Raw genomic sequence first — 13,800 nt, 5'->3', positions numbered from 1 at the left:
TCATGAAATCTACATAAACCTTATATTATGAAGTATTTACATGTGTTTGAATTTATTATCATCAATGCATACTCACCAATGTAAACTCCATGCATTAATGTTCAATATCAGAATTTAATAGCTTTAACCCTTTGGGGTTTAAGGACAATCACTATACTGTTTGTGTTTAGGCAGCACAGGTTTTCCCCACGGACTGTACACAGCAAAATAGTTTTCATTTCAATGGAAACTGGTGTTTATTTTTCAGACAAGACATTTTCAGGCAAAAAAAAAGCTAGATTTAATCAACTAGTTATTTCAACAGTTGGTTGAACCCAAAAAGTCCATTAACAACCCTAGACCTGATTTCATGAAATTACAGAATGACAAACTACAACTGAAAACATTCTTGTCATAACCATAAAATTAGAAAGTGTAAAATAATGAATAAAAAGATCAAATATGTTTCACTCTAGATGGAAAAAGAAAAACCATTAAGATCATATATTTTTGCAGTCCTCTCAGATATATATTTGATTGTCAGAAAGCCTAAGGAAAAAAAATAAATAATCTTAAATATCAGATTTCCAGGTACAATGAGAAAATCGCTGCTGATGAAGAAGAAAAGTCAGACCAATAACCATCTCCATCTAGAATCCAAGATGAAATACTGTTTCAGTAAGAATTTGGCTAGTATCTCAGGATATTCACACACTTTTTAAATGGTTGGAAATACTACTGACATAAAACAATATTTGCAGCTCATTTTCCTGTTCAATTATATTTACTTTTTCAATTAAATTTGCTCAATTATATCTCCTGGAGTAACACTGGAGTATGACAACTATGCTGCATTGTACTGATTGTGTCAGGACAGCACACCACTTAGTCAAGGGAAATAGGACCCCAAGTCAGAGAGAACAGGATTAGGCTCTCACTTTATGGAAATCACCAAGATATTTTTAATGTTCATATAATCCAGAATGCAACTCCACTTTCATGATGCCTTCTTGAAGATTTCCACAGAGAGAACTATAATTTTCCCTAGGAAGGCCAAGCACAAATAGATTCTCAAAGATGATCCTGAGAATCAGAGGTTAACATTAAGTACTTCAAACACGATGCTTTCACTATAAAGCTATATTAAATTTTTCGCTGACTTTTTAAAAGCATTTCTTTGCTAAAAATAACCCCTAAATTTAAGATCAACTGAAATTTTAAAAAATCCTTTACAATAACTTATTTTATATTGCTAGGAAACTGTACACACATACTCAAGATCCTTAATTAATCTGATTATTCATTTAGGTTCCTATGAACCCTATGCATCCTATGGATCATATGCGTCTCCAGCACAGATCCAAGATACAAAGCAGTAGCATTCTAGAAAAAGGAAATTAAATATGTATCCAAATATTTTGCCAAATACTTCAGAATCAGCATCTCTCTTCACATATAAATTATACTGACCTTATCCCAAATCCACGTGTTAAAAGCAAAAATCTTGAGTATTGTTAAATACAGAGATTCGATGCTGATTTCAAACTTCCTTTGGGTCAGTGCTGATTGCACCAATGTTTCTACACATTTTCCTAGATATTCAGCTTTGCAGAAAATATTCTTTATTTAATGATAAAAGAAGTTTAACTCCTGATCTGATTTTTATTTTTTTTAAACATTCACATCTTGCCCATCAGAAGAAAGAAATCTATAAAACGTTTTTTAACATGGAAATAGGAAAGCTATTTGAAAAGGACACCCTGTAGCTTTTATGTGATTAATATAAATGCAATTACTATCATGGAGCAAATACGGTCAGAGTATATATGTGAATTGTCATGACAAAAATGCATTTCTTGTAATTCTACATCTACAGATATGCATAAAGAAGGTAAGGCACAGACTGCTATCTATTTGATAATGATCTCTAATGAGTCTGTCTAGATACTAGCCTGATATCCCATGAAACAAATTCTAGACTTGAATGTTTTGCCTCTTTAAATAGCTCTGCTCACTGTAACAACTTAGGAAAATGCTGATCTTCGGTGACAAGGACTCACATATGAGTTAAGAAAAACACCTTATTTTACCCCTGATGTTCACTGATGGTCAAATGACTCAACACCACACCAGCACCACCCAATATCATCATGCCCTGCTTACCCACTCCCTTACAGGCACCTCTCATGTAGTAGAGAGGACTTTGGCATTCCCAAAGTTAAATTTTAGGAGCATTTACCAAGAGAAAAAAAAAAACAACAAAAAAACTAAAAACAAAACACCAAAAACAAATTAAAAAAACCACATAAAATCTTGCCAAAAATTCTGAGACTTCTTTAACATGATATGATACTTGGCTGACTTTTCCTTATTGCCTGGAAGCAATCCAACCAGAATAGAGAATTTAATCTTCCACAACATATATTTTAATGACTCATTGTTTTCCTATTTCTTTCTAGTTTCCACAAAGCTTAATGGACTTCAGCATGATTATTAAAACACTGGAAAAAAAAAAAAAACAACCCTTTACTTTTCTCAAAAAAAAAAGTATATGACAAAAACAATTTAGCTGTAACCAGTAAAGGACATTCTAAAATTAGAGCTTGTTGTGTTAGGGATGGTAACAAAGTGTCTAAGCCATATGCTGGTGTAATCTATAAAAGCTAGATACAAAGCTTATGTCATTGTAACTTACTGTTTCAGAAACCAGTAAACTGCTATTGTACACGAACCCAACCCAGTACTAATCAAATACTTTTAGATTTTGATTTGTATATAGCACTGGATCAGTACAAACATTTGGATATCAGAAGTACATTACGGTTTTATCTTCGTATGTCAAGGACATGCCATGACCAAAATACAACTAAATGGGGAATCTTTGGTTTTAAACAACTCTTTACCCCCAACTTATTCCATTTTTCACTTCGACAGAAAACGCAAATCAGAAGAGAAGCATTTTTTTAAATCTGCATAGATATTTTTCGGACTGCAATAGGGGACAGTCCACCAACTGCCAGAAAAAGACTTAATAGATTGTGTCTTTCTTCCTTTCCACAAGGAAACCCAAACACACCCTAAGATAAGGCACTAGCCTCAATCCGTAATAATTTATGTGGGTTTTATCCAGATTTACACTTCTTTAATGCAAAACACAATTTGTCAATTGCATAACAGAGTTTAACACCAGAAAAACTTCTCCCATCAGTTGATCTATTTCCCTCATCAGCTGGCATGAAATAAACTGCAACAGATTATTTAGACATATCCACAGGTGAAAAACAGAAACACTAATGGTTTTACAAAAAGGAGAGTATGCAGGGCATGGTAATTCCTGGGTCCCTACGGCAGGCGGTGGTCACTTCCAGCCCACAGGATGCTGTGCCACAGTCTTCAAAAGAAAGTGCTGTCACCACAGTGACCAGAGCATCACTCTGCACAGGGGCCCTGTTTCCTGAACCACTGGCAACATCCCAGACCTAATAACAAGTGTTCCATTCTTTTAATTTCCAATTATTTCCAGCAAAGAGGCAGGTCCTTCAAGAAGGGGGAACCCTAAACAACCTTTTTGATAATTCCAGAATTGTCTTTTTAGAAATAAGAAAATGAAAATAAATCAATGAAGAAATCTCAAAATCTGTTAGGGAATGTCTATAGTTAAGTTCACTTTATGATCAAGAAGTTCTTAGTAAATATTACTCCCTCCAAATCTCTGGATATGCCAAAAGTTATCCTTAATTGCATAAAATTTCATCCAGTAAATAACTTTTGAAATGTACTTTCTAAGGTAATAACATGTACTCCACAGAATGATGAGAAGCACTGTTAACCCACAGGTATTTTGACTCAACTTAAACTTCTCTTACCTAACAAAACAACAAAAAAAAAAAACCCACAGAGAAAAATCCTTCAGTGCAAGCACGGGGAGAGAAAACTCCACTAGCTTTGGAGGTAGTTTGCCTCTAAACTTTAGCCTTTCTCAGTAAAGATGATGAAAGGGAAGCCCTTCTCCATCCAATCATCATCAGAAAACATATATTCTCCCACTATGCACAACCAAGCTAGCAATGAAAAAAACACCCAAAAGATGACTGCATTATTTGTCACAAGGAGGAAAACACAGTCCTGTGTTAAAAATCCAAAGCATCTTCTGTATTAGGAATCTAGCTAATGTAAGTTTGCTTTCATGTTGTTGAAATTTAAAAAAAAAAATAATTATTTCTTATTTTTTTTATCTCTCTTGGTTAACTTCACATGCAAGAATGTGTATCTGGGGCTTATGAAGTTGTTTCAATAAACATTATTATGCTAATGAGTCAAAAGAAAATACTCTGTCCTAAGTATGGATTGGAAAGGAAGAATGTCAGAAGACTCTTGGGTTGGCTTTCAGCTATTTTTAATTCATGAACTCCAAACCAAATGTCACAGAACTTGTAAAACATGGAAGTTCATGGATCCGATCTGAGACCAACAACCTAATTTACAAGTGCTTGCAACTTCTTATTTGTCCTAACAATTTTTCTTGGAGGCAGGTTAAATATTTATCCATTGCTAGCAGCCCAATGCTATCATAAACCAAGGCCAGGTCTGCCAGTAGTCACAACACAGCAGGTAAGATACCGCGGTACTCATTATAATTGAAGCTCAAGTATCTTAACATACTACTGTCAGAATTAACCACCATTCAGTGCAACTGCTGCACATGCAGCGGCATGGTAAACAAAGAGACTTTTAGCTTTGTATCAGCCAGGCTCTGAAAAGGTGCAGAAGATTACCCTGCTTGGGGCTGAAATTCAGCCTTGCTCTCTTTTAGGATGAGGGACAAAGAAAGTATTTTCCTTATCCCAATAATCTTACAGTTTCATACAAAACTGCAGACCAAAAGGAAGAGTCAGCATGCAGAAATCTTAGCAGCTTCCCCAGTCACAGAAGAGGGTTGCATCTTACAAGGGAATGGAAGCTGAATGACCACGGCAAAGAACTGGGAGAGCACAGTTACAATACAGAACAGAAAAGCTGGCACTGACAAAAGCAAAAGAAAAACAAGAAGTGACAACAAAGGAAAGAAACAGGAAAGCAATTGTGATTAAATGGAAAAGTATCTGAAACAAGCAAAATGCAATCAGCTGAAAAAATTATGCAATCCTTATTTGCGGTGGAATTAGCAGATGAATCCAATACAGGATATGAGTACTTGGTAGCGGCACTGAAGAAAAGGCTCTGGATGTTACAGCAGAACACAAACTGGTCACGTGCTGCTGGGGCAGACAAATGAGCTCATTCCAACCACTCCTCAAGCCAGACTGACGTACTGCCATATCAGCATGTCGGTACAACACCAAGCTACACTGGCAACCTCCTTGCTTGGAGGCTTTCTGATGTTAAACACTGTTCAAAATAATGCTTAGCTCAGTTTGTGGTCTCCCAGCTGCTGCCTCTGAGCACATGCAGAAAAATTCTGGGATTGTCTTCAAAAGACATAGATATACCTGGAGTCACAATGGTGTAGAAAAAAGGAAACACAACACTAAGATGCATAGAGAGCATCGTCTTAGGCACTCAGCTCCTGGTACTCAACCACAGTACTGCATACGGATCAACCAGAAATAATTTAGGGGACAAGAGTGCCCAAAGGATCTATAAGGAGGACTGTAATGGTTTGGTTAGCTTAGTCTTAGGAACTTTATCTTGACTTTATGTTAAAAGTCATTGTAAATGGTTCCCTGTAGAGGGATTTTTAAAGGACTGAGGACATACGTTACCATTGTTTGGGTTGGACAACCCAGGCCTGTTAGTTAAAGTTGCAGAGCAACTTTAAATTGTCCTGGGGACAAGCAGTGGGAGAAGGAAAACAAGCTACGCACAAACAAGAAGCCAGGTGCAGAGCAAGTCCTGGGAACCGTGAAATCAACACACTCTCATCGGCACACTCTGATCAGGTGCCTGCAGCATGCTCACCAACCAGCGACAGGGACACCCACGTGGTCAGAGACTTTTATCCAATCACCTGTGTGTAAAGTCAGGTGAGTGGTCAGTTTAAGTTATAAATATGACCCGTTTGTTTAATAAAGGGAGCACAGCATGTAGCCATATTGGTGTGATTGTCGTGACTTGGCTGACTCTCCACAGGGGACCCTCTTCGGTTCTCTGCTATTTTTCTAGGTTTCCATCCCATGAATATCAACTGTACATCATCTACCACACAGCCAGGTCCCAGCCCTTGTGCCTTGCAGCCAGATCAGTGTCAAGAGTCCCTGTGTTGGCTGGTGGCTTCCGCACAACAGAACAGAGCATCTCCTTTCCTCCCTCCAACTTCCCTACAGCCCAGCCAGTCGTCCATTTTTGAGACAGAGGACCACTGGGTTTCAGCACAGACCGCCAGAGGACTGCACACCTTCTCGTCTGGGGAGAAAGAGCCATCAGGTCCCCCAACATCTCCTCACTTTCTGCAGAGAACTGCTTAATACTGAATGCTAAAAAAGGATGCCCTGGAATACCTGTGAATAAAGGAGAAAGTTTCTGAGCCACTGGTACTTTAGGATCTTTTATTCAAGGACCTAAAAGCATTTTTCATAGAATTATCTGGAAATGGACAATTGACTGATGAAATATAGCTAAGAAAATTACTACTACACTTTTTATTTTATTTGGTTTTATATGCATCATTTCCCGCCTTTAATTTTAATTCAATGCCATCTCAGAAATGGCATCTCACAGATATACCCTCCCCTTTATTTTCCTGTAATAATATCATAGCCGTTTTCTCTGGCTATTCGCAATCTCTTTGTTCCCTTCACAGCTTTTCCTAGTCATAGAATGAAGAAATATGTAAAAATAGGCCACAAGAAACTAGACACACTTGATCTGTGCAGCAAAAATAGAGCTCTTTCACACCTGGTATTCTCAAGAGTGTTAATGAAGCTGGCAAGACAAGCCATGCTTTGACCCAAAATAAAAACCTTAGCCCTCAAAAGAAGGGTAAAGGTAAATTTGCACCAGCACAAAAATTACCATGGACTCATGACCTCTTTTGATTTCTTGCACAGTATGACCCCAAACATTTGGACAACTGCTACGTGATCAAGCAGGAGGGATTGGGTTTCCTTTTGAAGGCAAAGACAGTCAGCTGGGATCAGGCTGTATAGCACAAGATACAGCATGTCTCTGTGGGATGGGGGCTATGGGGACTCTCATCCCTGCATGACCACTAACATAGGTAGGGCATGCAGGAAGAGGACAAGTAACACACACGAAAACATTAATTTTCCTCTGTTAAAATCCCTGAAATCAAAATACACTTGGTACTTTGATGCTTGCAATACCAGAAAGACTAGAAGTACTAGTGGCTGGTTGTTTCATTCAAAATAAAGGAAAGAGAGACTCAAAGGACAAACCAGCAATCTGACAGTCTGCACTTGGAAGGCTTTCTTCAGGAGCCACGGATAATTTCTTCAGGATAAATAAATGATTTGTGTTAAATTACAGATTTTATAAGACACATTTAAAACTGAAAACACATCAGAAAATTTATGTTAAATTTTGCTACTTCAGATGTTCCAAAGAGATCCAAGCGGCAGTTTCCCAAGCAGGAAATGCTATAATACAAAAAAAATCATATATAGAGAACAGAAATGTATCAGGTGATGGTTTTTTTCAAAAGAAAATACTTTAGGAGGAGGAATAAAATCTGGGCATTTTATTTTCATAGATTCCTTATTTCTGAAAGCCAAACAGCTAGGATGATAGCTTTAAGATGGTATCTTTCCTAGGGTACTGAAGTCCTAGTCTACTGGAGTTAGTAGAAATGTATGATTAACAGAAAACCAGATATACTCCTACACACACACAAATAATACAATCTTAATGCTGTAAATCTTCCTGCCTTTTAAATTCAGTAAAACCTTTGTTGTTTTCATTCAGCATAGATTTCACCCAATTATAGCCACTCTGCTGGATAATATTTACCCTGCAACCTCTTCTGAATAAAGATAGTATCATAATTTTGTCTCCCATGAAAAAATTCTAAACAATTATTTCAGCAATATTACATAGAAAATGGAGCAGAAATCAGTCTTTTGACTTCAAAACCTGCATATAAAATCATCAAGACACATACAGAAAAGGTAAGAGGGGAAAAAAAACCCAACCCAAAACAGTAAAGACTCACTGACAACACAACGTTGTTGCACACCTGTAGGACTCCTAGGCTACGCAGGGCATGTCAGCTACACTGCCCTGGGCAGCCTGTAGGAGCCTGGATCACACAGCCCCGTCTGATTTGAGAAGGCAACTGTCCAGGTGGAAGTTGCCTGTCCATGTAAAAGGGATGAGCAGAAAGAGTTGTTCCAGAGAAAGCTCATTCCATAACCAGCTCATTTCTATCTATAGCTATAGTTAGAGCCAATTACAAAAATAGGTTTAGATAGGCTAGTAAATAAAACTTTGTCTGATTGGTTAACTTGGAAATTGAGGAAATTAAAATAGTCATGCCTTAAAAACGTGTGCCATCCATACATCCTGTTTCACATTACTATGTTTAGAAATAATCTACATTTTCAACTATTCCTGAAAACACACAAAGTCAGGTAACTCCAAAGTAATTATTTCTCTGATATCCTTAAAAGACAGTTACTATAACAAACAACATATACATCCTTTAGGACTGCCACTTGCAACTGGAGAGAACCATGGAAACCAGTAAACAAGACACCCTTCTGATCCAGCTGCCCTTTGAACCGTAGAATACAGAAAAATTGTCTAAAACATATTTTTGTCAATTAAGTGGACATCTTGCAATGAAACAAAAGAGGGAGCGTAAAAAATAAAAATCTCTAAACACCAACTCATTAAAATAAAGAGCGAATAACAGAAGAGGTTCAAGTAGTTTCAATTCCCTTGGACTCCCTGGGAACTCTGTCAAAGATCCTACAGAGATCTGATTTACAGACTCAGAAGGTGTTTACTCTGAAGACATGCTCCACAATGTGACAAAACCCTGACTGCAAAAGATAGAGCTTATCCTGAACTCCAAGGGAAAGACCATCAAAACTCAGACACAGCCCAGGAGATCGAGATATAAATGGAGTAACAGCAACAGCGTGAAATATTGCGAACAGTGTGAAATACAGTGTGAAATATTACACTCATTACAAAGCAGTATGCTTCAAAGCCTATCCCTTTATCAAGCCTCATCTATAATTTGACAACAAATGGTCTTCTACGAGGATACTATTTCCTTTTAAAGGGACTGCATATTACCAGATCAGTTTTCACGAAAATTGACATTAATACCTTGTTATGAAAATCAGATTATTCATAAGATATTAAACCAGATTTCTTCTGTGAAGCCTCCGTTCTTATAAATTGCCAAACCACTGTATATTGAAAACATAACATCAACTTAATTTTGATAAATGAACTAGTTTGAAAGAAACCCAGTACGTTTAGCTGTTAAAAATGATATAAATACAAATTTAGCATAACGGAAAGAAGAATTACAAGTAAGGGAGTCAATGAAGTGCAATAAATCTGTTCCAAATGGAGGATATTAGCAATTACTGAAAAGCCTAACTTACAAAGGTTATTTGAACATATTTAAAAGAAAAATATTATCCTTGAAATCATGAAGCTCACAGAAATACTTAAGTCTTACATTCATACAAAGGGTTTTTTTCATACAAACACTTGGTTTATATGATTGGCAATGTAACCATGTTGCTTCTGTATTTGGAAGGCTATCCTCATCCAAATCCAATTAGTCCATGGAAGTTGTTCCTTCCCTAAATGGGAGTTACACAGAACCTAACTGTTTTCAACACCACAATGATTAAGATATAGACTGGCACAAAAAAAAATCCAGATATTCAGAAGTTAGTTCCTTATATAAAGGAAATTACTAGGTGCATAAAAATGCTTGTGATGAAGTGCTCAACGTAAGGATCTACATTGCATTGAGAGTTCTGGGTTGGGATTTATTTATTTATTTATTTATTGTCCGTATCTGTATTTATTTGGGAAACAAAAGAACTTTCTTCAGGAAGCATTCCTGACTATTCTTACCTATTTTGGCTTTTTTTTTTAAAAAAGAAAACTCTAGCATCTATTTTATGTTTTTTCATCTCTTTTCATCTCTTTTTTCCTGTGTTCTCACCATTGTAAATGGGAGAAACAGAAAGCCATGGGATTCTGCACACATTATTTCTCCATTTGTCCTACCTCTATTTTTGACCTGGCTTCACTGTTTCACAGTTTGAAATCCCACATGGTGTTTGACACAATCTTAGAGAGCTCTTGAGGCTCATGTTGAAAAATGATTTAAAGAAAATACATTAACTTTTCAGGAATACTACAGTTCTCTGTGAGACACTTCAAACAAATTTTTCTTCTGTAGTATCCCTTGTTGGCTGCCTCATATCTTAAAGCTACATTGAAGGCTCCCTGCCTTATCTTACTAGGTATGGGCCCTCTGACATCCTAATACAGGTATTGCCATCTAAACCAGCCTGTTTTGTTACATGGAGACCTATATATATCATCACTGAAATGCACTGATCACATACTTGCAAAGGGCATACTCCCTTGGAAAAAAAAAAAAAAAAAAAAGCGCAATTACAGAAATTCCAGGGATACAGATTATAGCGGACCCTGATAAAAGCTAGCAGAAAGGTGCTTAAGATAATACAGATCAAATGGCAATAGTAACAAAACCCACAAAGTCCACAGTAGTTTCTTATATTCAATTTCAACCTCCATTCAAGTTTTACACCTCCTCCTGAGTTTTTCCTCTCTAACACTTCAGATCAGCTCCTTGTCACTAAGGAACGAGAGCTGTTAGAAGAGAAATGTGGGCACAGACACAGTGCAGTTGAGAAAACTCAGCTATACTCAGAATCCAGTTGCTACAGCTAGGCAAACTGATATTAAAAATAAGGTATCTCTGTTAATGAAGGGGGTAATCAACTCTATCTAGAACTACACCAAATGGATCCAAAAACATCAGATCACGAGACTAGGATACACTTTTCCAAATCCCATTTACATCATTGCAGGTTTTTAACAAAACAAAATGTTTTTTCTAGTTATAACCCAGTTCAAGAAGGAGTTAGTTAATATAAACTCTGTAATCTCCACTATGGAGAAGGTCAGACAGCACAATCACCTAAACCTCTTCCAGTTTTATGATCTATGACCTATAACATTGGATCAGACATGACCAAACAAATTTCAGGTCCCATATAAACTCAGAAGTACTACTTTCTTTTTACATCCCCTCAGCCTAATCTAACTCCTTAAATTATTCTGGTACCCGCCTTTGTCCCCCAAAGACACCCTGGTGCAGGGTCAGGCACCTCGTCTGGAATGCTGAATCAGAAAGTGGATTCCCAAAGGATGGGTCATCTGCTGAACACTTCCAGCGACACCAAGGGAAGCTACAGGGGTTAGAAGGATCCAGCCATCAGTTTGAATGACACTGGAAATTTCATTCACAGGGAGTAACCAAAAGTCATTATCGTAAGTTCCTGTTTGGCTGAAATACTAGTTCAAAATTTCAGCACTTGAGAGTTCTGGGGTACTTATTTTGCTGTCTGCTTATAACATGACCCTTGATCTGCTTATTTAGCTCAATGGCATTATCCTTTTATGTATTCCACCAGAATTTTTGAGGACAGTACAATCCACTCAACTACTTTATTTTTTGTAAAGCAAGAAATTAATCTTACTAATTTGATAACCTGTTTGCTATACAAAAATATGTTCCATCTTTTTCTCCGCTCAGAGCAACTATCTGGCCTAGTCAAGTAATTTTTTTCTACTGGTTATGCTTTATGGCTTTATTTCTTTTTTAATTCAGTGAATTGCACTAGTTCTGTACATAGCCTCTGAATTTATTCCCCTATACACTACCTCAGTGGTATCCAGCCAGTGAAAGCTATTAAAAAAAAAGCAAAACAATAAAAAGCCACTCCCAGTAGAAAGGATCATGCCTTATAGCAGGAGTATCCTTGAAGTATCCTTTAAGGACTTGGGAAAGGTAAGTGACCTGACTCCATGATGAAAAAGCACGCTGATGATAGGAACACTATAAAAAAGCCCCACAGTTTCCAACTGCTGGATACAATGGCCTCAGCCTAGAAGGAACAGAGAAGGTGAGAAGCATTTCTCCTGATGGGGAGCTAGCGGTCTAGGAGCCAGCTAGAAGTCATATTTGGGGGAAGCAGGAGCTGGGCCCCAGAAACACTTCCAATCATTTGGGTCTGAGCATAAAGATTGGGGCAAGACCCAACCACATACCGATTCTCCCCCTTCCTCTGCCACCATCTTGAACATCTCTAGGGGATAAGCCAGCAATCCCTGTGTGACCTGCACCCACTGCTCAGACCGCAGAGTACTTGCCCAAGACCAAAACAAGCTCAAGGGCACTGAAGATTGACTGAGATTCCTCTGGTAGTTTGTTTTCAGCTCAGTTACAAGGTTCTTCTTATTCAGTCTGTAAAATAAATTCTAACAGGAATAACTGCAGCAATCATTGCCTACCTGGCAGGTGGCAAGGACACACTACAGACTGGTTTACAAAACCAGGCCAAATCATTCTGAAATCGACTGTAGTTACAGCAGCAGTTACATATGTCACCAGTTCTCTCCTTACTTTCCTGATCAAAATTTAAAGCCTAAGAAATCACAGGCAATGACAATGCACTACATAATACGCGCTACTCTGCATGCAGTTTCACCTTATACACATAGAATACACCAAAGTTCAAGGGCAAAAAAAATAATCGAGTTTAAATTTTGAAATAAAACTAGTTACTGCACAATTTTGTAACTCACAGAGAAAAAGAAACACTTGTGATCAAAGGGAAAAAGAAAACTACTGTAAGTTTTTCAAGCTCTGTCCTACATTTTAGTATGTAATTACATTAACAGATCTCAATTCCCAGTTTTCCAATTTGTTTGCTACCACATAGCAAGACTGAGCTTATGAGTTTATATTCCTTGCAATCCTTCAGAGAAAAACAGATAAATAATAGCAACAAATTTATTTCATACCAATCAATATTAGTTTGCGTGTAACTCAGCTTAAATATCATTAAAGTGTTTTTTTTTCCTATGGACAGGACAAATGATTGTTAATTTAGTAGAGGTATTTGAAAGAAGGTGCAAAAGGGAAGACAGGATTATAACAATCTACCAAGAAATATGCATTTAAAATGTGGGCAATGAAGATCTCACTGCCTTTGCCATCCTGGTTACACTAATTTCATCCTTCTTCCACGTTAAAATGACCGCTAGCGTATGTATGAAACAGGTTAATGTTATTCACATTCAAATGACAAATAGACAGGGCTATAATATGTGCTTATGTCCCTTGTGCTTCTATTAAGTAACGTGATAAAAATAGAAGTCATTGCATGCTGCTGACAATTTTGCAGATTTTTAAGTCTTTTGATTTACTGCCTTTTCTTGTTTCTGCTTTTATCTTTCTAAATTATTTCCTCTAACTTGAGAAGTATTCTGCAGGCATTTGATTTATGAAAATCAAAATTACTAAATGGTTCTCCAAACCAAAATAAATAAGTAAACAAACAGAATATTCATTGGGCTGGCTAACATTTAATAGAAACACTTGCAGCTGAAAAAACAAGATTGCTGACCTCAATCACTGTGATCTAATTAAAAAAAAAAAAGGGGGGGGGGGTAGAAAAGCAATTTTACCACTAAAGCAACTAATATTCTTGTGTTTTGAAAGACCTGTTCTGCTTATTCTGCAATAAAATGCACGTCTCTTACAGTCACAATTCCAATAAAAATAAATACTTTTAC

The 13,800-nt window shown here is 37.1% G+C and overlaps 1 protein-coding gene across 4 annotated transcripts in view; it reads right to left on the bottom strand.

Annotated features, from left to right (window-relative positions):
- The window catches only part of SHANK2 (SH3 and multiple ankyrin repeat domains 2), a 320,358-nt gene that overhangs the window by 244,977 nt on the left and 61,581 nt on the right, over positions 1–13,800 (bottom strand). The gene's annotated exons all lie outside the window — the stretch shown is intronic.

This window comes from Falco punctatus (genome assembly GCF_963210335.1).
Source record: "Falco punctatus genome assembly, chromosome: 10".
Classification (NCBI taxonomy): Eukaryota; Metazoa; Chordata; class Aves; order Falconiformes; family Falconidae; genus Falco; species Falco punctatus.
Note: the sequence above shows the minus strand (reverse complement) of the source record. Positions and strands in the feature narration are given on the sequence as shown.